We start from the raw sequence: 24,927 nt of genomic DNA on the forward strand, positions 1-24,927 counted from the left end.
CAGCCCCGGGCTGACACGAGCTCTTATTCTTGGGCCTCTCTACTGACAACAGGGACCCTGGGAATCGGCAGCATCACTCACTTGGGTGATATGCCCCCTCCACCCACCACAATCTCGGCCAGTGTCCCTGAATGGTGTGTCTGGGGAAGGGAGGCTCTTCAGTCTTCTAGAGGTGGGGATACCTCCACAGGAATCTCCCATCTGACTCGGTTCTGTGTGCTCCTATCTCCTAGGATACATCAGTCAACACAGTCTCGGAGCCTGTCAGAGCTGGAAGGGGCCTCAGGGAGTCACTAATCCAGCCTTCCCTGCTATGCACGAGGAAACCAAGGCCCAGAGACGGGAAGCAGCTGCCCAAAGTCACACAGCCCCACTGTGGCTTCCAGTCCCTTTCTCTTCTGCAGTCCCTCACTGAAAGCTCTCTAAGGGCTGGAGAGAAACTGTAGAGATACAGGCAGCCCTGGAGGGCTTCCCTGAGGCAGAGGGAGGTGGGGCTAGATTCAATGGGAGAGGGAGTCTACAGTCGTAAAGGTGAGTTTCTGAGAACTGCCCAGCCATGCATTCAGAGACAGGCACTTGGCAGCCCTGGAATCTGGGCCACAAAAATTTGCTCGAATCTGGACTATGCCAAATGATCTGATGGAGGGGCGCCTGGGTGGCTCAGTGGGTTAAAGCCTCTGCCTTGGGCTCGGGTCATGATCCCGGGGTTGTGGGATCGAGCCCCAGAGCCCCATATCGGGCTCTCTGCTCAGCGGGGAGCCTGCTTCCTCCTCTCTCTCTGCCTGCTTCTCTGCCTACTTGTGATCTCTGTCTGTCAAATAAATAAATAAAATCTTTAAAAAAAAAATGATCTGATGGACACTCATCCCTACCCCACCCCCTAGCCCAGGCTCCCCCTATCGGCACCCCCACCAAGCTGAGACCCAAACTAGCTGCCAAACCAAAGGTAAAGGAAGACTGATTTGTTCTCCATACCTGGCCTTCAAGGTACATTCTAAGGACTCGCTGCCTTTTATTATTTAAATAAATCTCTGCCAGGAAGCCTGGGATGCTCGGGAAAGAGGTGTCCTGCTAGGTAGCTTTTATGTCAACTCCATTTTGCAGAAAAGCAAATCGAGGCTCACAGAGGTGGGGCAGTTTGCTCAAGTTCACACAGACAACAAATGGAGCCTTGAGTTCCTTCCAGTACATAAGGAAGGCCAATCCAACAGGAAACAGGGAGAACTGGGTGGGGGGGCATGAAGGGGAGGGAAGGGTGGGAGTTGACACAGGCCCAGGCCCAGGCCCAGGCCCAGGCTCAGGCCCAGGCCCAGGCCCAGGCTCAGGCCCAGGCCCAACATCCTGGGCTGAGGGGGGAGCCAACAGGGATCTGAATTTGAATCTGAATATCTGGGCTCCACCCGCACCCACTCTAGCAGAGGTGGAGTGAAAGGTCAGCACGGAGATGGGAGGGAGCGGAAAGAAGAATTCCACCAGGCTTTCAGCCTGCCTAGGCCATACCCTAGGGAGCCAGGCCAGGGGCTGCCCCAGCTTCCCCCAGCCCAGAGCTCTTTGCCAGGCCCCACCCCCACCCCCACCCCTTAGGAACTGCAGGAGTATTGTGAGACCAGGCCCCCTCTGCTGGCCTCAGTTTCTCCATCTCTACTAAGAGCTCACCGAGCAGGAAGGACTTCTAAGGGCCCTTCCAGCTTTAAGAGAGTTTAGTGACCTGTCCTAGTTTTCAGTTCCCAACACACATTCAGAGATCTCTCCCCTAGTATGGAGCTAGCTGAGAACAACGTTAACTATGCGCTCAATGAATAAATGAACACAATGAAATCAACATCTTTCCATCCTCCTCAGCCTTACTGAGAGCCACTACCCACCCTGGGAAGCCAAATTTCGCAGGGCTGTTGGAGGGGAAGGGGATTCAAATACTTAAGGGCTCTGAATGAGGTGGTGTATTACACAGGTGCCGTTTATTTCCTGTCTTCACTCTGTGCAGACAATATGGTAATTTGCTTTAAACATTGTGCAACTTTAAGCTCCACAAAAAGGCCACAGCCTACCTACTATTATCTAGTTTTTCAGATGAGCAAAGGGACTAAGGAGTGAAGGGACTAGCTCAAGGTCACACTGCCAGTGTGCTCTAAGGCTTTTGTTGAACATGGTGAGGGTGTGATGGGCTGGGGCGAGAAATGGAAGCTGAACAGGGACCCTTGGCAAAGGGAGAGGTAGTCCACCCCAGGCGAGGGAGGTGCCTGAGTTGCCAAAAGGCTCAACAGTTTGCAGAGGCCAAATGGTACTGGAACTTGCAAAGTGTGGGAAAGCATCTCTTCCCCTCCCCCACAAAGGGCAAGGTAGACCTCCTTCCCTCCCCCTACCCACAGTGCCAAGAGTGAGCCCTGAGAGGTCACTTACCTACTCCCCTGGATCTCAGGGTTCCTCTAAAAGGAACCCCCTCCCTCCCGGGAGCCCTTTTCTGGACTTCAGGACCTGCAAGGTGCAGATCCGCCCCCAAAGAAGGCTGCCGCCAACGTCCAGAAAACTGTCCAGGATTTTTCCGGCACGTCCGCCCCCCACCGGCTCCGCGGTTGCCGGGGGTGAGGGCCGTGAGGGGGGGGGTGTTGAGAGAGGACGGCCTCGCCTCCCTCCTAGAAGCCCTGGGGCGCCTCTTGCTCAAGTAGGGAGGCTCTGGTCTGCAAGCCCAGCCGTTCTCGGGCCCGAACGTCCGCCTCCGAGTTTTCCCGCCGCCGCCGCCGCCTCTGCCTCTCAGGCTACCTGGCAGGCCTGCGCTGCCCCCTGATCCCTGCCACCCCCCTCCTAGATGAGGCCGCGGAGCTTCTGACTCCTGGAGGAGGTGACGGGCCGAGAGGGAAACCAGGCGGCTGGGGGAGGGGCGTTGCCTGCACCTGGCCCCTCTCCGCCGCCCAGGCCGGGAGGGGCGGGACTGGACCCCCGCCAGACCCGAAACGAGCGGCAGGGGGAGGGGAGGTGTGCAGCCCTCCACTCCCGCGGCCTGGGGGCGGGTAAGAAGATCTCCCCCCGCCACAGCCCTGGCCGCGGAGGCGCCCCCTAGGGTCGGGCTACGGGGCGCCCCTTCCCGAGCCGCGCGCTCAGCCCGCTCCCCCGGCCGGCCGCGCTCTCCAGCTGCAGGAAATTCCAGAAGCTCTCCATCATCCCGGCGCAGCGCGCAGTCCGGGCTGCCAAGGCTCCCCGAAGGAGAGCCACATGCCGGCCGGCCGCGCGGCCCGCCCTCGCCACCCCCCCCCCCCAACCCCAACCCGGCTAGGCAGCCACGTCGGGCCGGGCGGGGGCCGGGCCGGCCGCCCCTTCCCGCGCCCCGGGCCCGGCGGAATGCGTGGCAGCCCCGGCCGGGGGCTATTTTGAGCGGGAGGGGAGCGGCCCAACCTCGGTGTTTTCGGCTTTTTCCTGGCCCCCGGCCCGCCCTCCGCCAGCCCCGGCCCTCGGCTGCCCGCGGAGTTGGGGGGGGGGGGGGTCACGTGGCGGGTGGAAGAGGAGGGCCGCCGCGATCCGGCTCGGGCTCCGGCCCCGGTCCAGGCCCGGGAGGTGCCCGGCGGCAGTCGGGACTTGCGCTCTCGGCCCGGGCGGAGCGGCGGGATTATTAATAGCGCGCTTGGCTCGGGCGGCGGCTGCGGGGCGCCCGCTACCTGTACGCCCCTCCTCGGACGAGCACTGACAGCCTGGGCACTCCCGCCCTAGCGGCGGACTCAGGCCTCACTGGATAGCGCCACTGTGCGCCAGTGGCCAATCACCGGCCTCGATTTCCTTACCTGTAAATTGGGGATGTGCCACCTGGCTTTATATAGTGGTACCAAATAAGGATTTTGCTTGCTGTGTGCCTCTCTTTGGGCAAAACGCCTTCCCTTTAGGGAGCCTCCGTTTTTCCATTTATAAAATGAGGGGGTCCGAGAAAACTCTTTCCAGGGCAAGAATCCCTTACATCTAAATAATGCATTTTCACTTACAACCCGATTGAACTTGTCAATTACCAATAGTTAATAGCCAACACTGAGCATTTGCCCTGCATGGGTTAACTCACTGGATGATAAGGTTCCCATAAAGTAGGTAATATTCCCTTTTCGCTGATGTAGAAACTGAGGCCCAGGAAGGTTAAGTGATCTACCAAAGGTCCAATGCAAGGGGCCAGAGTCAGATAAACTTGGGCTCCAGAGTCTGAGTTAACTACTGAACTACAGTGCCCCGAGACAAGCAGGACAAATCCTGCCCCTTCTTAGAGTGGAGGAAACGGAGGCTCAAAGTGTCATTTGCCCAAAGTTACCTTTGGCCAATTAGTGGCAGGGGTGAGCATCCAAAACAGATCTTCCAATTCCTAGTCTAACATTCCACTGCAGCCCTCCGAATCTGCTCAGCTTCTGCCCTGGGGCAGCTAGCAGGGTTCCCAGGATGGAGTCCTAGAAATGAGCTCACAGGCACTAACCCCATGGCCACAAAGCTATGTCCAGAGCTCTAGGAATCACCCTTTGTTCCCAAGGGACTGACCCAGGCTTCTGGGCCCAGAGGGTTCACCAATCCACCAAACTCTAGACTTAGCCTAGCCTTAGAGCCATGGAGGTGGAGGAGCTAGGGATGAAGGGAGATGGCATGGAGGGGTAACAGCCTGGGACAGAGCATGGAGTTGCTTCCTGCCCCCACTCAACCTCCAGCAAGGAAGCACAAAGGCTGGCAGGCCCCCCACTCCGCCCCGGAAACCTGGCAGTTTATTTCTGTCTCTGGGCCCCCTGTTTCCACAGAGCCAGTCCAGGAAGGCTGGCAGCAGCTGGCTCGGAGGGGTGGAGCTCCTGCTCCCTCAAGGGTCCAGCTGCTACCCTGCCCCACCCCCACCTGCCAGGCCAGACCAGACTCCAGATTCAGAGGTGACACTGGGATGAGGGAGGGAAGAGCTGGAGGCCACTTGGTCAGGACTACAAAGGAGGGACCCCCGCCTCCAACTCCCAATCCAGCAAAAGATGCTCTCCCAGGGTGAGCCAGCCAACACCCAGTTCAAGTCTGCTAAGAGTATATATAACCTCTGGTGTGTCCAACTCTATTTACTCCAGATCATTCTGGCTGATGATTCCTCTGGATCATGGTCCCAAAGAAAAGCCCATTTCTAAACCTGTGCTGCCCAATATGGTAGAAACTAACTATTGAGCACTGGGAACGTGGCTAATTGGAATTAAGATGTGCCATAAGCACAGAATATGCATCAGATTTTGAAGTCTGAAATATGAAAAAAAAAAGTAAAATATCTCAATACTTTAAATAATGATTATATGTATTAGAGTGATAATATTTTGGATATACTGGGTTGCTACATTATTAACATCAATTCACTTATTTCTTTTTACTTTATTTAATGTGGCCACTTAGAGCCATGGAGGTGGAGGAGCTAGGGATGAAGGGAGATTACATACATGACTCCCATCACATACAAAGATTATATACATGGCTCCCATTACATTTCTATTGGACAGTGTTGTTCTAGATCATATGGTACTCTGGCTTAAGGCCAAGACTTTGCCTGCTCTAGATCAATATCTGTGTGGCTTTAGCTCACCCACTTCCCTATATTCAGACCACAACCTTATGTGTTGGTCTGAATCTCACCACCCCACACCACTCCCACCCCAGTCTTCTGCGAATCTAGGCTCCACCAGAGATTATGGCTTAGTTTGTTTTAAACCACTCTCTATTACTAATTTCTTGTTCACCAATTCCTAACACCTAGATCCCAGCAAGACCGTGGATCTCTCTTCCATGTTAACCAGCCTGACAGTCTGACACCACAACCTTTTGCTTAGATTGCTGTCTAGTAAGATTTAAGATCAAGATACCCTTAGGAAGAATGGGGTTCTAGAGTAAGGGTTGGCAAACTATGGCCCGAGAGCCAAATCCAACCTGCTGTTTTATAATTCAAGTCTGATGGGAACACAGCCATACTCATCCATTTATGCATTGTCTATGACTGCTTTCAAAGTACAATAGCAGAGCTGAGTACTCATGACTAAGACCCAATGGTCTACAAAGCCTAAAATTTTTTTTTTTAACTATCTGACTCTTCACAGAAGTTTTGCCAACCTCTGTTCTAAATGACCAACAAGTCCAACCCACCAGAAATCTAGATTCCAGCCTAAGACCATGATCTAGTCTAATCTAGATCCCTTCCTCCTTAGAGGATACTGCTGACCAGGGTCTAAACCAGAGCCTGACATGCACCACATGCTGTCTGGGTCCCAGATTCCACTCTGATCTCAGGAGATGGCCCTGGTTACTCTTTTCTGGGATGGAAAGGGTGTCTCCGCTTCTGAAGTGCCCTACAGGGATCAAAGCCCATTTGAGAATGGGGAGGGAGGGATGATTCCAGAGACAGCACAGGAGGCTGTGTCCAAGAGTCAGCAGTAAGCCCTCCTCTGCCAAGGGGGCAGAGCAGAATCTCACCTAAAAGACAGAGCAGGTCACTTAGCTGGGGGTCATGTGGGACAGATACCAATCCGCCAGCAGCTAGACAAGGGGGCTTTAAATGGAGTCTTCATCTCTAGCTCCACACCCCCAACCACCTGATGCTTATCATGTCAGGTCTGAATGGCACCACTACGCCCCTTTTCCACCATTCACCTCTAGCTCAGCTTTTTCACAGCTTTCTTTGAAAGTCCTCTCACATCCACCCATCCTTGACACGTCCCCTTCTTCCATCCTAGAATCCCAGCCTTAATTTTAGTAGTGAAGATCTTGGGCTCTCGCACTGACAGACCCAGGCTTCAACTCCAGCTTTGGCTTGGGGCAAGTCACTCTACCTCTCTAGGCTTCCTTAGTTTCCCCATCTGTGAAGCAGAATAATAATAACAATAACGGTACTTACCTACCTCACAGGGTTGTTGAATGGACTTAACAAGATCATGATGTGTATCACTTTGCCCAGCCCCTGGCCTGTAATAAGCATTTAATGCTAGTTGCTATTTTTATTACTCCTGATCATCTAGTTTGGTTCCATGGATGGACTTTGGCAGGTTTGTAAAACCTCACAGAATTTTAGCCAAAATTTGTTTTTGTATTTTTCTGAAGAGAAGGCCCATCATCTTCTCAAAATGGATCCTTAGCTCAAATGTTGAGGAGAAAAAGGGGTCTTCAGTTCAATCCAAATGGGGAAACAGGGGCACACAGATGGAAAAGGACTAACTGAGGGCCCCTCAGAAAGTGTGAGGCAGATCTCAGGAATTTGTCTCCCGGGTTCCTCTCCCACTAGTCCAAGCTGTATCTCCGATCTGACCTTGCCATATCTCGCCCACTCAGCTGTGACAGTCCCCCAGTGGCCTCCCCACCTCCAAAATGCCTCCATTGAGCCCCCTCCACCTCGTGCCACATTCGGCTTCCTCAGTCTCCTTCTCATGACACAATGTCCCTGCTCCCAAACCTGTAATGGCTCCCTACAGCTGCCAAGGCCCTTTGCCTGACACTCAAGAGCCCCCACAGCCCGCCCTGGCCCCCGCCAAACTCTTCCTCGCTGCGGCCTCTTGTCTGGTCAGTGGAGCTGACTTCTTCCTCGCCTCTCTCCCCCTCCCCATGGTCTCCATACCACCCACACGCTCACTCTGTTCTGGACAGCTTCTGCCCCTTTGCTCAATCACACAGTGTCTCAGGCCCAGGCGGCTGCCCCCGCTCTGCCCTCAGGGTTGCCCCTGGGTCCAGCCACACTCTGAACTCACCCTGATCAGGCCATGCTGGGGTATGCTGACCGCAGCTCTGGCTCCGGGAAGCTGTCCTCTCTGCTGCTATATCCTCCCCTCCTGCCGCTGTATCCTAACCTCCTCCCGTTAGGCCTTCTGTCCTCTAGACTTTTGGGAATAACACTCCGTTGTCGCTGGGAGTCCTAGGGAGTCAGCACTGTCCTCGGAATTATGACTCCTGGGTCTGATTCCCCTCTTTGAGCCTCAACATCCTCATCTATAAAATGGGGACAGCAAATACCTACATCTTGAGTGATTCTCATGAAGGAAAAATGCCCTATAGACTGGAAGGTACTTTTTCTATTAAAACCTGCTGCACGATGGGGCGCCTGGGTGGCTCAGTGGGTTAAAGCCTCTCCCCCCGGCTGGGGTCGTGATCCCAGGGTCCTGGGATCCAGCCCCGAGCTGGGCTCTCTGCTCAGCAGGGAGCCTGCTACCCTTCCTCTCTCTCTGCCTGCCTCTCTGCCTACTTGTGATCTCTGTCAAATAAATAAATCTTTAAAAAACAAAACAAAACAAAACAAAAACCTGCTGCATGAACAATACTAACGATAACCTCCATTTATGTTTACTTAAAACTGCAATCACCCTGCAACCCCGGTCCTTCCCAAGCCCTTTCCCGGTTTCATTTTTCTCTGTGACACTTAGCAACATCTCACACACCATGCATTTTACTTCTTTCTGGGTTAACCGTTTCACCCTCTAAATGTCAGCTCCTTGAGGGCAGGGATACTACCTTGTTCTCTGTTTACTCTACTTTGTTCTCTGCTGTGTGCCCTAGAAAAGTACCCGACATGAAGTGTGCACTTGGTAGTTGAGGAATGAATGAATGGAGGACTCCCTGTGTGCCAGGCACTGTGCTAACCACTTCTCATGGGTCTTTCCATCTTAGATGGGTACTTTCATGAGTCCCCATTTTGAAAAAAGAGACCTCAAGTGACTTGCTCTGATCACATGGTAGGAAGCAGCCCGGCTAGGATTGGACTCCAGAGCCTGCCCTCTAGATCACTCTGCTCTATTTCCTGTTCAGATGGGGGCTTATTTCTACTTCTATATTAGCTAAGCCTCTTGAATCTGTCACCCTCCCTATTTCCTTGGGGTTGCCACTCTCCCTCTGCCCCTGAGGCCAGCAGTCCTCCCAACCCTTATTCTGACCTCTCTGAGCCATTTCCTCCACTTCTCAGCCCTAAGCCAAGCTGCTCGTTCTTACCTCAGGGCCTTTGCTGATACAGTGTGCTCCACCTGGACTGAGCGGGCTCCCCATCTCTGTCCACTGTGCTCATTTCTCGAGACCCACCTCTTCCGGTCTTGACTTGCTCCCTTCCCTGAGCTCATACCTTGTTTATTGCTGGGAAAAACCACTGAGGGAGCAAATGCGGACTTGGTCCATTCCCTCACTGTTTCCTGAATTTGGAGGCCTGGCTCACTTCTGCCTCCCTCCTGGTGAGGTCTCTCCCTCCTTCCTCTGCTAGATCACTGCCCCCACCCCATACCATCTCTTAAGCAGGTTTACAGCTTTGTAATTAAGAGCCTGGCTTCCGAGTCTCTCAGTCTCCAGCTCTAGCCCTTCCTAGCTGCGTTCCTCTGGGCAGGTCACTACACTGTTTCCTGTTTCCTATCTGCAAAATCTGTTTTCCTATCTGCAAAATGGGGACAATACAAGTACCTGCCTTAGGAGCTAACATGCCTGGCATACAGTAAGCGCTCAATAATAAATCAGCCTGTTGTTACTTCTACAGCATTTTACTGTGTCGCTCATCCCCTCTAAAAGCCTCAGCCTCCTCTCTGAACAAGCCACCCTTAATATAATGAGGATACTAGTAAGATTGCTAACATGTACTGACCACTTATTATTTGCTATGAGTAGCAGTATGCTTGCCACCTAGCGGGTGCTCACTATTGCTTACTGAATAAATGAATTAACTAGTTTAATACTCACAACACCCAATAGAGGGGCCACTATTATAATACCCATTTTATAGACAAGGAAATCAAGGTCCAGAGAAGGTAAGCGACTCAGCATCTCTGGGATTTAAACCCAAGCGGCCTGACTCCAAAGGTGAGACGCTCATGGCCTTCCTCACCCTCACTGTTCCTGTCCTGATCTGCTCCAAGGGCAGCCCTGGGGTGGGGTGGGGTGGGGGCGGGGGGGGGAGACCCTTTCCTTCTCCAGAGGTGGGACCTGAGCATCTAGATGGGATGTTCACCGAGCCCCCCGCTCCTGAGCTCAAACCCTTCACACTTTATCTCATGTGAGCCTCATCAAATCCTAGAGTCAGTGCCATGCTTACTTCCCCTGGACAAACAGGGTAACCGAGGCTCAGAAAGGAGTCAAGTACCTAAGGTTACATGGGGATTCAAAGCTCAAAACTCTTTCCCTCTGCATCACATTTTTTTTTTTTTAAGATTTTATTTATTTATTTGACAGACAGAGATCACAAGTAGGCAGAGGCAGGCAGAGAGAGAGGAAGGGAAGCAGGCTCCCCGTTGAGCAGAGAGCCTGATGCGGGGCTCGATCCCAGGACCCTGGGACCATGACCTGAGCCGAAGGCAGAGGCTTTAACCCACTGAGCCACCCAGGCGCCCCTCTGCATCACATTTTGTGATGTTTTTCTCCTGTTGTCTTATACAACTGCTGGTAACCGTTCAGACACACCTCCCTTGTTTTTCCAGTCGGGAGGCAAGCTCTCTGAGGGCGCCATCTGAGGTCCACCTTCACTGTCCTCCCCCGACCCCAGCCAGCACTGCAGCAGGTGATCCAGGCCCCACGGAAGGTTTTCCAGTAGCTGATCTGCACCTCCTAGCCAGGCCCACCCTGACGCTCTGACTGCTTCCTCCCATGGAACAGGTCTTAGCAGATTTGGGGTTGGTGAGGGTGGGGCCAGATCTCCCTTTCAACTTAGGCTCCAGGCTCCCCCAAGATTCCACATCTCTGGGGAATTCAGGACTCCATCTCCCACCTACAGCATGAAGAGGGTAGGACATATGGTAGCTCAGAACAAGGACTCTGGATCTCCGTGTTCCAAGTTCAAAGGCTGTCCACAAGGTACGAGCTGTGGGACCTTGGGCAAGTTACTTAACCTTTCTAAGCCTAGGTTTTCTAATATGCAAGATAAAGATGATAATAACAGGGCTACTAGCTGATTAAATGAGCATCTATTTCTAAAGCTAGAAGAGTGCCTGGAATATGGTAAATGGGTTCCACCTACCCAAGAAAGGATCCCCCTGGTAGGGTACAGTGCGAGTGACAAAGCAAACCTCAGTTCCAAACAGAAAACTGAAGACACACAGGGAAATGGAAGCCGGACCTCATACCTCAGGAAGCCCGTTGTGGCAAGGACCCATTCCTCCTCTCCCCACAGCCTCCAAAGTCAGAGGACACCAGTTACCGGTCCTAATACCCCTACCCTAATCCCAAGCCACTTCCCGTCCCCTCCCTCCAACTGTTAACTTTCTGTGCAGCCAGATAGATTACAGCCAGAATCCAGGCCCTGCCTCTCTTAGTTGCTGTGTGACCTTGGGTAAATCACTTAGCCTTTCTGAGCCTCACTTCCTCATCTCTATAGGGGATCATCCTCCTTTAGAGAGTCCATCCTAGAGATTAACCAACAATCGAAAACATGCCAAGGATGTGTTCACAGGTGGGTGGACATGCCAGCATCCTACAGGCCTGACCCCACAGACGGGTATGCTGCTTGGGCACTGGAGTGGGCGAGGGGGCTGCCGTTAAAGCAGATCCCCTCTTTGAAAGTTTCCCTAACCAGCCCCTAAGTACATCATGGGTTGCAAGCCAAGCTCCCTATCCTTTAAACCACCACCCTATGACATTAAAATCTATTTGCTGGGGGGGTGGGGGAGGGAGGCAGGGGCCTTGTGCCAGGCCTCTCTTCACCAAGTTACTGCACAGGGAGCCCTGAAGCCATACTGGGGAGAGGGGAGGGAGGAGTAGGAGGGACCACAAGTGAGGGAGGGTGGGGAGGGCCCTTTGGAGGAGAGCCAGGGAGAGTGGAGAAGACCCCTGGGTTGAGAAGGGCAAAGGGGAACAGTGACATGCCCCCAGGGCTCTCCCTCTCCTCCATGGCTAACTCAGCAGTTACCTGGTCTGGCCTTCCACCCTCCGAAAAGGAAGAGGAGCCAGAGGCAGCAAGTTAGGATAGACGATTACCCGCCGTTAATTAATTAAAATAAACAGCAAATTAAATACAGCAAAATTAAAATAGCACAGGAAATTAATTCTCTACCAGCCCCACCTCACAGGTAAGATGCTTGAAGGGCCCCTTGCAGCTAGGATCCAGGGCAGCGGGGGGTGGGGGGGGCTGGTCACCAGAACCTGCCTTATACCACAACTTCTGGTGACCCCAAGAATCAATGGTGGAACCCACAGGCATTTATGTGCCTCCACCAGCCTGAGAGGGGCCTCCTGGCTCCTCAGCCCCAGGGGATTCCAAGCCCTAGGCTGCATTCCTGAATTCCAGCCCTGCTCCTCCCTTAGTGGGCAGGAAGGGTCCTGATACCCCTTGGGCCAGGGCCTGGGCACTGTGCCCTCCTGGGCATATGGCCCACATCTACCACTGCGTGGGTCAGGGCAGGAGGGAAGAGGGACCTTGGCCTTCTCTTCCAGGTTACCTCTGGAACTTGGAGTCAGACCCTGGCAAAAATGACCCTCTTTTCATGTTAAACTCCTGGGTCTCTTACTCAGAGGGCCTCAAATCTGTCTCTGCTCCTTTCTTTTGCTCCAAGTGCTCAGGAAAAAAGCACTGCTGAGGCCCAGAATCCCAGGCCAGAAGATGTCCTGCAAAGATGGCTAGACCAACCCTTGGGACGTCATACCAGGATCCCCTCCTGTACAGCACTGATCACCTCATCACACAGATGGAGACACTGAGACCAAAGAGGGCAAGGCATTTGTCTGAGCAACAGCTTAGCAGCAGCACCTGGAGGGAGTCTCTCATGGTCCCATTCCACGTCACCACCACAGATCAACCCCATGCTGACTACCCCAGCCTGACCGCCAAGGTCCCTCCTCCACGATTCCACCCCAAGGCTCCCCAATCTTGTGTCTCACACAGGGGCCGGATTAGACTCTTTGGTTTGCCCTTGGGCTGTTGTCCACATGGTCCCGAAGCTCTGCCCAAGTTCAACCAGCCTCTTCAGGGTCTGGTTCAATGCCAGTGCCACCATGAGCCACCCAGCCACCATGAGCCACCCAGACCCGGGTGCTGCCTCGTCCTTCTTTAATCTTCCAGGGTGCTTTGCCTTCCCCCCCACGCTCAGCTCTCTCCTGTCTCCTGTGGTTCTCAGGTGTGTGAGCTGCCCAGAGTCGCAGACCACACCTCTGGGCCCCTGTACAGTACTAGCACGCAGTAGGTGCTCACAAAATCACCTCCTCATTCGATGTCCCCCATGTCCCATGGATACTGACAACAGTGGTTCTTACCGACTGGGCATTTACTACCCGGGAGCCTGGCTCCCGTTCTGTCCCATCCTCACCTGATGGGCCCAGCTTAGAGGCTGTGGGACCTTCCCGAGGTCACAGCTCTAGAACTGGGACACCACCGGTCCTTGCTCCTAAATGAGTCTCTTCTCCCATCCCATTTGCCTCCTCTAGATCAGACCAGCATCATCTCCTATCTGGACTCCTCAAGCCTCTCAACTAGCCTCCCTGCCTCCCATCTCTCCCCACCTTGCCTTGGCTCTAAAGTCTTCCCAGGAGTCTCTGTGGCCCACTAGATGAGATCCAAACCTGTGAGCAAGGCATCTGAAGTCTGGGACACCTGGCTTCTGCTCTCTATGCATCTTCTCCTCTAGTCTCAACACTGCACCTGTGCTCCTGCCATACCGTACCTTGATTTACTTCCAGGCTTTGCATACGATGTTCCCTCTGTCTGGAACACCTTGCCCCTACTTCTCCTGTGAATTCCTACACATACCTCAACATACAAGACCAAGGGTTACCTTAAAAATCTCATCAGGTGAGATAAGCAACAAACAAACTGGTCACAAAATTGAGAGCTCTATACGGGAAGGACCTGTGTCCCCTGCGTCCCCAGTGCTTAACCAATAATCAGGGCCCAATCAGCACCGTTGACTGGATGCTCCATGTATAATTGTTGGCTAAACAGAGCAATGACAGAAGAACACAAGGCCGCAGTGTCCGGGGCTGGAGGTGGAGGAGAAGGGACAGAGGCCAGAAAGGCCAAGGACGTGGTGGAGAACAGTGACAAATACTGTCAGGGGCTGTTCTGCAGCAGAGCTACACTCTTGGCAGAGGGAGTGTTTGTGAGAGACAGAGGAAGGAAAGCGATGGTGTGAGGGAGGCTCTGAAAGTGTGTGTGCGCGCGCACGCATGTGAGAAAGTGGTGAGGATGTGTGTCGGGGAGTGTGTGTGTGTGTGCGCGCTGCATTTGTGAATGAGTCCGTGAGGGAGAAGGTGAGGATGTAAAGGAGTGCCCGTATGTGGGCTTGTGGGGGTCTGTGGAGAAGGCGAGGGCACACAGGAAGGAGAGCCCGCATGTTGGATTGGTGGGTCTGAGTGAGAACAGGTGAGGGTGTGTGTCGTGAGGGTTGTGGGTGTAGATGCTCAAGGCGGTGCATGTGTGCTCAGGGTGGGGGGCGGGGAGTGGCTGGGAGAGACAACCAGCAAGAAGGGGACTACAAGGGGGGGGTGCGAGTGAGAAACGCTGTGTGGGCAGGGGGGTGCGGTGCTAAGCCTGTGCAGGGGGAGACGGCAGGCCTGTATGTGTCCCACGGGCAGGGCAGGGTAGAGATGTTGGAGCTCCAGTGAGGGTGTGGCTGCCGTGGCCTCGGCCACGGGCCCTGTGCCAGAGGTGGGGGCTGGCCCTGGGCCCAGGGTGGGGGGCTCCGACTGAGAGATTCCTCAGAGTTCTCCCCGGAGCCACAGGCGCCAGATTACCATGTCCCCGGGCAAGGAGGTCGAGGAGGCCCAGATGTGCGTGCTCCTTACATCTGTCCGCAGCTAAACCTCTGGGCATTTATTTGTCTTTGTCTGTGTCCGGGTGTGCACGCCTGTGCCTGTGTGCGCACCGCCGGCTGTGTGTCTGTGCCTGTCTTTGTCTCTGTATGTATCTGGGCCTTTGTCTCGGTGTGTGTGGCTGTTGGTCTGTGCCTGTCCGCATGACTGTGTTTGGGTTCATGTGTGTCTAAGTTTATCTGTGTCTACAGGGCACTGGGCGTCCTTGGCCTGTGTCTGTCCCTGTCCCGGTAGGGCTGCGAGCATCCCCCTGGGTGGCCTGTTTGGAGCCGTGGGTCTGTGTGGCCTTGGTGTGAGGGAATGTTGTGCTTCCGAGGCTGTGGGTCTAGAGCTAAGTGTGAGTGTCTGCTTGTGTCTCTGTGTGTGAGACTCTGCTGTGTGTTGTATTATGGAAATGTTTATCTGTGCCTGTGGGATGTGCGTTCCTAAGACCAAGGATATGTGTGTCTCTCTCTGTGTGTGTGTGTGTGTGTGTTGGGTGTGAGGGTGTGAGGGGTTTGTCACAGACTGGTGAGCAAGTTAATCTCAGACTCCGTGACACGTGGAATAAAATCACGCTCCCATAATGGGATCATTCGTCTTCCTGTCCAAGGAGAGAACCAACTCTTCACCCTCCGCCCTGGGGGAGCCAGTGGGGCCAGGGCCAGGCTCGGCCCCCATCCAGGCCCCCTCTGGCTTCGGCACCCCACCCCCACCTCTCCTCAGCCGCACCAGGCCCATTCTGCCTCCAGAGTGCCCTGGTGCCCACTGCGGGCTGGGCTGGGCTCCAGGACATGTGACCGAGAGCCTTAGAGGCCTGTCCTGGGCCCCCCAGCCCCACCCACTACCAAGGAGAGCCCAGCCCCAGATGGGAGGGGGGAAATGCAGGAAGGAATCTTTGGGCCCCTCCTCCTACCGGAGGGGAGGGATGAGCTGCAGGCCCGCCCGGGATTTTCCATCTCTCAGCAACAAGATTCCTGGTGAGCACGCTGCGGGGTTTGGCAGGACGCCTGCTGGAGACCCGCCCTCACCCGCCAGGACGCCTGGGTCCCCAGGGCCAGGCAGCAGTGGGTTCCCTGGGGAGCCAGGAAGGCCCCAGAACTCCAGTTTAATGCTGCCCAGGCCTGTGGGAAAGCCGACACTTCCAGCCACCCCCAACCAAAGATGGCTCTCCAAGCTCCTAGGCAAACCAACCCCCTTAATCTACCCCCCCACCTTGGGCCTCCCCCTAGCCAAAGCCTTTGCTTCAGAAAACCATCACAGGCCAGCTACCCGGCACCACCCACTTCCCACCTGAACCTCAGCACACGCCCAGACTGGGTTCTAGACCTCACCTCTGGGTTTGAGGGCTCCCAAGGCCAGGGCTGTGCTTCTCATCTCAGACTGGGGCTTCTGAGGACAGGGCCTTGTGTCCTGCAGCTGCAAAATCCCTCTTGGTCTTAATGCTCCTTCCTGATTGAGCGGACAGGCACCAAGAGAGGATTTAAAACTCAAGACTGGGGAAACTGAGGCATTGAAGCCCTCTGCCCTACCTGCCACTATGAATCTGAGGCCAAATCCAGTAGTCCGGACACGCAAGGTCTTAATCCTGCCCAAGAGCAGTGGCTGCAATTCTTTCTTCCCTGTCGGGAGTACCTACAACTCCAGGAAGGGCTGCACATCAGTTAGAGGGTAAAGGGAATGGGAAGGTGGAGTCCCTCAAGCCCCAGTCTTGGATGTACAGCTGGAGAGCAGGTTTGGTAAGAGATTAAGGTCGAGGAGGAGGAGAACTGAGTTGCTCCAAGATTTACGAGCCTAATTCTTCTCTCTTAAATTCCCCCTCCAAGCCCCCAGCCCCAGCCTGGTCCCTCCAGGGTCATGCTGTGGCCCCAGGCCAATGTCAGGGTCCTAACCCATCCATCAGCTGTTGCCAGGGAGTTTCCACCCCAATGGGTTCCAAAGGGAGGGGCTCAACTGACACTGGGGACCCAGACTGATGGGGAGGGGGCATGGCCTTAAAGACGCAGCCAACGGCCCCCTACACCCTCCTAGGAGCTGGGGGCTCACAAGCTCCAGGGCAGAAGCTAAGGCTGGTGGGTGGGGCCCGGGAGGAGGCCGCCTCCCCGCCAAGCACCACACCCAGCCCTGCCCTTTCAAGCGGCAGGGAGACCTGGGATCCCACGAGGCCCTCCAGCGCACCTAGTGTGTGACCTTGCGCAGTTGCTGCTCCTCTCCAGGCCTCGGTCTCCCCATCGCACAGGGCAGGAAGTGGCTCATATATCCCAGGTGTCCCCTCTTCAGCTCAGCTCTCTCAGCATTTAGCCCTGCCCTCTCTCCAGTCCAGAATCTGGGCCACATGGGGTGACACTGAGGCAGGTATGTCCCTGGCAGAGCCCCCCAAAGCCTCCCAAGACAGACCCGATGAGCTTATGGTGAGTACCCCTCCACCACACATCTGTTTTCCAGAAGTGCAAAACTGAGGCCCTGAAAGAGGGTCTGAGTCTGGACTGAGACCTGAGTTCTCTTGGTGGGGTGGTTAAGGGCATGTTCTGGGGACAGACAGAAAGACCGGAATTAAAATTCCAGCTGTGGGGCACCTGGGTGGCTCAGTGGGTTAAGCCGCTGCCTTCGGCTCAGGTCATGATCTCAGGGTCCTGGGATCGAGCCCCGCATCGGGCTCTCTGCTCAGCGGGGAGCCTGCTTCCTCCTCTCTCTCTGCCTGCCTCTCTGCCTGCTTGTGATCTCTCTCTGTCAAATAAATAAATAAAATCTTTAAAAAAAAAAAAATAAATAAAAAATAAAAAAAAAAATAAAATAAAAAAAAATAAAATTCCAGCTGTAACAGAAACCATGTTAAAAGTCCCTTGCCTTCTCTCAGCCTCAGTTTGTGCATCTATAGAATGGGTAATGGGGCCTCCCTCCTGTAACTGGTCGAGCTGAAAAGAGAACAGGCACCTAGGGTTTGGTGTGGGGAGGAAATGCTTGAACGATGGTAGCTCTTCTGTCATGGTAGCACTAACACAAATCCAAGCAGCCTCAGGGAAGGTGAGGAGGGGTCCCAACCTGGCTGGAGAACGAGCCATCCTCCAGCCAGATTGGGACCCCCAGGGCCTCAGCTCAGGAGGGCCAGCCAAATTCCTTGAAGCCCCCAGCTGTCTCCCCTATTTGTTAAAGGCCTCTCATTAGTGAGCCTGGGCACCTGCCCCTCCACACGTAATAAGCCTCATTAGTATCTTAGCCCCAAGCTCTGCGCCCAGAGTCTATGTGTGTGCACACGCACGAGGGCGGGGGGCTCCAATAGGCCACCAGCCAGGAGACGGCATCCTCGCCAACCACACCCCCTGCCTGTCATCAGCAGGGCCCGTCACCACCCAGCTTGTCACCTGCCTGCCTCGCACCCGCACCACCTGTCACCCACCCAGCTCGTCACCCACCCAGCCCATCACCTGCACCACCTGTCACCCACCCGGCCTGTCACCGAAGCCGCCTGACAGGCATCTGGGTGGGGGACAGGAGATGGGGAGGAGAAGACCACAGGGGTGTGGAGCTGGGGGCCCCAGAGACCCTGTAGGACCCCCACTTCAGCTCGGCATCCTGCAGCATCGCCATGGCAACCTCTCAGCCGCAACCACTTTCCCAAACATCCCCCGCCCACCCCCCCCCAGGCCCTGCTCTTAGCTGAGCTGAGGCTGAGAAGAGCCTGAGTGACAGCAGAATGGGGCGGGAAGGAGGGGTTCATCAGCTGGCTGGCCTTGGCCATCCTTCCCTCTCTGGCCTCGGTGACTCCATCTGCAAAATGGAGGAGCCGGAATGGGTGAGGCCCCGCTAGAGCAGGCCTGCCCTTCCCGGCCTGGATTGGCTGAGCCAGCTACCAGCTAACCTGTGAGGGCTGGGGGTGGGACAAAAGGACAGGGCTTTCTGGGTTCTTCCACATTCCTTGCCCCCCCGCCCCACAACCCCAGCCCAGAGAGGCTGGGCCTCTGGCCCAAACTCACACAGCGAAAGAGGAGGAGCAGGCTGGAAGGGAGAGGGGCTCTGCCACAGGCCTGCCAGCTGGAGACGCCACACTGGGTGACCCAAGGTGACCGGGGGCTGAGCTGGCCCCCACCTCTGAGCTGCATTATTTATAATACCCGGAGCTTGGAGCTGAGCAACAGCTGCGACACTGCCCCTCCAGGGGGCACATGCCACAGTGGAATGGAGGAGACAAGGTGCCTCCTCCGGGAAGGCCCCCGGGGTCCTTGGCGCCCTCCGCAGCTGGCTAGGGCAGGGGGTGAGGTGGGAACGGGGCTACTGCTCCATCCTTCCCCTCCCTGGCCCCTCTCCCCTCCACTCCTCCAGGCAGGCGGCGGCGATAGGATTACTTCTGCATGACTGCCCGCTCCACGGGGTTCCAGAGACCCTCCTGCCTGCAGCAATCTTTAAAATTCCTCCAGCCCAACCTCGCTCCCTTTCTCCCTGCAGTGAATGCTCCAGCATCTACCGCAGTGTGCCCGCCGCTGCCACCACCAATCGGGCTGGGGGCCAGGTCCCTGGCACCTGTGGGCAAAGGCAGACTGGTCCTCAGAGTGTATGTAGCCCGGTGACCCTCGGAACCCTGAGGGCTCAGGCCCTGGCCCCTCTGGCCTCCCGTGCTGGTCTAGCCCCACAAAGCACGGCTCAAACTGGGGTTAGGCATCACAGTGGCACCAAGGTGGAGGGGCACAGATGTGCGAACACACCTGCTGGGTCTTGGTATGCCAGCCCGTGTCCTCTGCTGCTGGAACTGAGAGGCCCCCTCTCTGCTCCCACCTCTCCCACCTGCTCCCACCTCTCTGCTCTGACCCCCGCTCTGCCTCACCGATCTCTGCTACCCCTGGGGTGGGCAGACAGCTGGGCCAGGCCAGAGTCTGTGGCTCCCCAGGGCAAAGAAACAGGCAGGAGATCGATCCACTGAATTTTTTAAGGCTCTAATGGAGCCGGCATCCCAGGACTTGGGGCCCGGGACACAGGCAGTATCTTGGGGACCCCTCCCTCAGTAACGCAGTGGCTTCCTCTTTCAGGTCTTGGGGGCTGGGGGAAACTTTCTCCGAGCCTTTTCCCAGCAAGACAAGGCATGAGGGGCCCCTGGGAAAGAGATGGGATGTAGGGGGCTGCGAGCAATACTCAGAGCCGCCCCCCCCCAATCTTCCCAGCCCTAATGCAGGCAGAAGCAGCTCAGCCTCTAAATCACTCCCCTCACGCTGCCCTCTGAGGCGGATTCTGTGCATCTGTAATTAGGGGGTGGAACAGATGGTGGAGATTCCGTTTAAAATCATGCATCTAGTAAAGTAACCTTCACTGTCGGAACTGACTCCCAGGGAGACCAAGTCCCGAAGCCCAGATTGGGGGGGGGGGCATGTCAAGCCAACATCTCACCCATCTCTCTCCCTGAAGCCCCAGGCCCAATGTCCCTCTCAGGTAAGCCCGGGTTGGGGGGCAGGCTGGCAAGCACCTGAGAATGTGCACGCCGGGGTAAATCCCCCTACCCACCCCCCCAGCATACATGCCAGAGCCGGGGCAGGGCTGGGTACTCAGAGTTCTTGGCTGAGAGACCAGGGTGACCAGGTGCCAAGAGCCCCCAAAGAGGCCCCAAACCCCCAAAGCCCAGGCCAGGGTGCCCAGAGCACAGGGTCTTGGGTGGGGCAGCTCTGAACCAGATGCACAGCCTCACTGTCCAGGAATGAAAGGCCTGGGGCAGGGAGGGGGGCGGAGATGCCTCCCCAGGCAGAGGAGGCTCTGGGAAGTGGGGGAGGACTGGACAGCAGAGAGGGAGAGAGCTACAAGAGCAAGCAAGTGTGTGTGCAGGGCTGGCTGAAGCTGTCTGGGAGGGTGTGTGTGGTGGGGAGGGGGGGGCCTGGACAAGAGGTGGGGTGGGGGAGCTGTGATGGAGAGTGCTGTGGTGGGGGGGAGGGGTGCTGACATGTGTGGGGCTGGGGGTGAGAGCTACAGAGGAACTGAGCTGGGGTATGTTGGGGGTTGGGGGTAGTACAGAGCTGCGAGGTGTGGGGCTGTCCCTGGGCCCTGAGATGGCCAAGGAAAGGACTGGAGCTGGGGCTTGCTGGGGACATATAGGGGACAGCCTGTTGAAGTGCTGAGTCTATGGGGGAGTGTGCGTGTGTGTGCAGGTGTGTGCAGGTGTGTGTGCATGTGCGTGCCTGGGAAGGTATGAGAAGCTGGGGGGACATTATCTGTTTAGAAGTGAAGCAGAACTGAAGCTATGTCTGTGTTCAAGGTACATGGCGGGGCTGAAGAGGGTGTTCTTGTTTGAGTGGGTGTTGAGCGGGCAGTGTGCGTGTGTGTGGTGAGTGGGGGAGGCTGTGTGTCCAGAAAGGTGTAGCGGTTGGTTGGTGTGTTCGCGGAGGTGCAGGGCTGCAGCTGGGAGAAACGCTAGGGCTGTAGGGAGAGTCTGAGTGTGCGAGTGGTGAGGTGTTGGGGAAAGTTCGAGTACGGGGAAGGTGTTAGGGCTGCTCTAGGGTCCTGTGTGTATCCAGGGAGATGGGGGGCTCAAGAGGGGGTTAATAAATGTGTGTCTGTGTGTGTTGGGTGTATGCTGGGGATCCTAAGAATCTGGGTTTGGGTTCATGACTAGGGCTGTAACTGTGTGTGTGTGTGGGAAGATGTGTGGTGGTTGTGTGTTTGGGGCATGCTGGGGCCAGGTGTGTATATGGGGCAGTGGGGTGTCGGAAGGGTGGATATGTGTGGAAGTGTTTGTAGCTGGAGCAGTCGTGTGTTTAGGGGTGTTGGAGCGGAAAGCAGAGGAGGGGCAGCTGGATATTCAGGTGTTGGGGGCTACAGTTGGGCCCCTATGCTCAGACACGCGATAGGGCTCAGGATGAGGATAGGTGCCCCTCTGGGGAGATGATGGGCAGAGTCCTAGCCTCTGCTCAGGGGCTGCCTGCTGGAACCCCTCTTTTGTGGAGGAGGGTGCCTGCCCACCCCCAGACCCTGAGAGGGGGTGTGGAGAACGGGGAAGGGGGGTTCGTCCATCTGTCTCAGCCTGAGCCCAGGCCAGAGGAGCAGAGCCGCCTCCTCGCTCCCTGGGGGGGCAGCAGCGGATCTCAACCCACCCATCTGCCTTCAGATGGTTGAGGCAGGAGCTTCCACAAAGCTGCCTGGAGGGCATCACTGTGTTTGAAGAGGCCCAGGCTGGGGGCTGGGGGGAGCTGCACAGCAAACAGTCCTCATGGAGGCTCCTTTGAAAACCACTGACGCCAGGAGAGAGGAAGAGGGAGGACAGGGGCGGGTATGTCTGTCCTTGTGCGTCTGTGTGGGTCAGTGCCCAACTGTGAGCCTCAGAGCCCCTTCGCGTGTGTTCGTGCGGACGGCCTCTGTTCCAGCAGCATCCTGGCCTCGGAAAACAGCCCTCCAAGCCTGGCTGAGAGCTCGCAGCCTCACCCAGGCAGCTACCCCCTCCACACACACCCACACGCACACTGCCTACACCCACACGCAACCCCCCCCACACCTTCACATCTGCATGACACTGCACCCTCACACACATGCAGCTCGCCCCCAGGGCCCTGTACCTGTGTGTCCACACACTCACTAAACCCCCCCACTCTGCAGACCCAGGTGGCAGCACGCACCTGTGACAGGCACACACGTCAGCACACACATGCCTGACGAGCAGCCGTCGCACACACCCCCACACGCTCCACGCACCTTGGATCTCCCCGTCACACCCATGTCCCACCTCACACACGATCATCTCTTCCTCACACACGCCGTCACAGGCACCCGCCGTCACAGGCACCCGCCACGCTGTACCCGGACATACGTGCCCATGTCTGCAGGTAGTGCACACACTCAGCCTCCCCAGGGCTCAGAGTGTCTCTCCCATCACTCAGCCCACCAGCCAAGTCCTGAGGAAGGCTCCCGCTCGTCAAGACAGCCCCCCAGCCTCCCCCCACTGCCAGCTGGGAAGGAGCAGGGAGGGTACGCCACCCTCACCCTGACACCTGGGACCACTGAGCTTCACCTCTAGGCAGAGCCCTCCCTCTGCTCTGGCGTGACCACCACTGTCTGGGTGAAGGTGTGACTGTGTGCGTGCATGTATCAGCACGTCCTGGGACCCCGTGACGAGGCATGCGTGTCACTGCCTTTAGGGATGAGGAAGCATAGGTATGCGTTCCCCAGTTACACTGTGAGATGAGGGATGAGTGTGAGGGCAGAGATTCACGTCACTGTGTGTGTGTGTGTGTGTGTGTGTGTGTGTGAGTGAGGGTAGAGATTCACGTCACGTGTGTGTGTGTGTGTGTGTGTGTGTGTGTAGGCCTGTGCGGACAGGTATGAAGATGGGAGTGCATTTACACAAGGAGACACCCAGTGAGTGATGAGTGTGATATTTTCTGACACAAGAGATATGTCCATCTTGGAGCAGGGGTCAGGGCTGGGAAAACTGCTCTGAGTAACTCCCTCCCCTACAAAGAAAGCAGGGAGGAGGGGGTCTCTCTGCGTGCTTCTCCCTCTCTTGTTCTCTCTCTTTCTCTCTGACCTCTTTAGCAGCTGGAAACTGAGCCGGGGGTGGAAGGAATGGAGACTTGGCTGGCCCAAGGGTTTGGGGAGGGAAGCAGGAGAAAACACCTTCCAGATTCTCATCAAATCCCTGTTTGTGGTCTGTAGCCTCAAGCCTCTCCGCCTCTCCTCTCTCTCTTTCTCTATGTCTGGGTTTCCCCTTTCTTTATCTCTTCCTGTCTCTCACCCTCTCCGAGTCTCTCCTCCTCCTATCTCAGTCACCTTGTCTCCCTTCTGGGATCTCCGTGTCTCCATGTCTCAGTCTCTCTGTTTCTCTCTCCCCAGGCTCTTCCATTTTTCTGACTCCTCCTCTCTCTGCCAGCACCTCTGTCTGTCCGTCTCTCCCTGTCCTGGTCCATCTGTCCGTCTCTCTCCGCCTGCCTGTGTGTGGGTGTCTCTGTCCATCTGTTCCACCGCCCATCTGTCTGGTTGTCTGTGTTAGTCCTTCTAAGGGTGCCCACTCGCTCCCCAAGGTACCCTCCCCCAGGTCAGCAAAGGCCTCTCCTGGCTGGGGGTGGGGGGGTGGTGATGCAGAGCTGCAGCTTCTGGAAGCTTCAGTAGCAGCTGGGCTGAGCTGGGAGTTCGGGGCCAGCCAGCTGCAGAAGCGGCCCCTCCTCTGGGCTCCCAGGCCAAGGACCCCAGAGCAGAAAGAGGAGAGAAAGCAGGGCCTCCCTGCAGCTGAGTCTGTGCATGCGTAGGTAAGGGGGGAGGCAAGGGGCCTCACTTCAACAACACCCACCCCCCAAAGCTAGGCCTTGCAGGAGAGGGATCTTCAGTGCCCACCTTCCTTATCCCCTAGCCAATGGCAGAGATGCTGGGATCCTGGAGGGAGGGGTTGGGGGGGTGCCAGGATATGGGAGAGGGAAGGGGCTAAGAGCTCAGTTTCTTGTCAGCTGGGTGGGAGGGGGGTCCTTCTCTCCTCCCTTCCAGGCAGTCCCTGGGGATGTCTCTAGTTCTCTTTCCAGCTCTAGGTATGTGGAGCTCCCACAGGGGCCATTCCTGCCTCCCAGTTTCTCTAGAGCCTCTGACCCATAGGGATTTGGGCAGGGGGGATATAGGAATATCTCCCCCATCCCCAAGTGGAGGTTGGTTCTGGACATGTGGGGACCTTGATCCTGTCTAGGCATTCGCCATCCTGAGAGGCCCCATGCAGCCCACATACCACTGCCAGGTCAGCACCTCATCCTCTCTCTCTCTCTCTCTCTCTCTCTCTCTCACACACACACACACACACACACACGCACGCACGCACATGCACAGAGCAAACCCTAGCACACATGGCCTGCCACCCCCACTCTCCCACCCAGCAACTCAGAGGACTCAAGAAGAAGCCCCACCCCAGAGACATGTGCCCTGCCCTGTGCTGGTGGCAGGCTCCAAGAGGACCTCCAGCACCCAGCCAGGAGCTATGTGACATCCCTCAGTACCCTCCCAGTCTGCTCTGTGTCCCCCATTCCCTCTCCAAGAACAGTCCAAATCCCACAGTCCCTCAACAGATGGGAAAACTGAGGAAGGGATGGGAGGTCACAGTTATTCCTCCTGAGACCCCGGTGTGGAATCACAGAGAAAGGGACGCTGACCTACCATGAGCAAAGTCCATACTGGCTGCTCCCGCTGCACAGCCCTACCGCTGGGCCAGGGCCAGAGGCTGGCTCCCTCCCTCTAGAGCTCTCCTTGCCCCGGCTGGGCCCCCTCCCTTTCTGAGCTTCTGAGCAG

General features: G+C 56.2%; 1 protein-coding gene across 5 annotated transcripts in view; it reads right to left on the minus strand.

Moving 5' to 3' along the window:
* The window catches only part of LOC111143012 (AT-hook DNA binding motif containing 1), a 63,901-nt gene that overhangs the window by 34,341 nt on the left and 4,633 nt on the right, over positions 1–24,927 (minus strand). The window contains exons 1-2 of one of the 5 annotated variants that reach the window (XM_022496416.1): positions 16,876–16,898; positions 16,032–16,149 (exon numbers count right to left, since the gene is read on the minus strand). The exons of the other annotated variants lie outside the window; for them this stretch is intronic. The gene's annotated coding sequence lies outside the window, so the exon portion shown is untranslated. Of the gene's footprint in view, positions 1–16,031; positions 16,150–16,875; positions 16,899–24,927 lie in introns of those variants that run through there. 5 annotated transcript variants of the gene reach the window in all.

Source organism: Enhydra lutris, unplaced genomic scaffold (genome assembly GCF_002288905.1).
Source record: "Enhydra lutris kenyoni isolate GAN:26980312 unplaced genomic scaffold, ASM228890v2 scaffoldscaffold9, whole genome shotgun sequence".
NCBI lineage: Eukaryota > Metazoa > Chordata > Mammalia > Carnivora > Mustelidae > Enhydra > Enhydra lutris.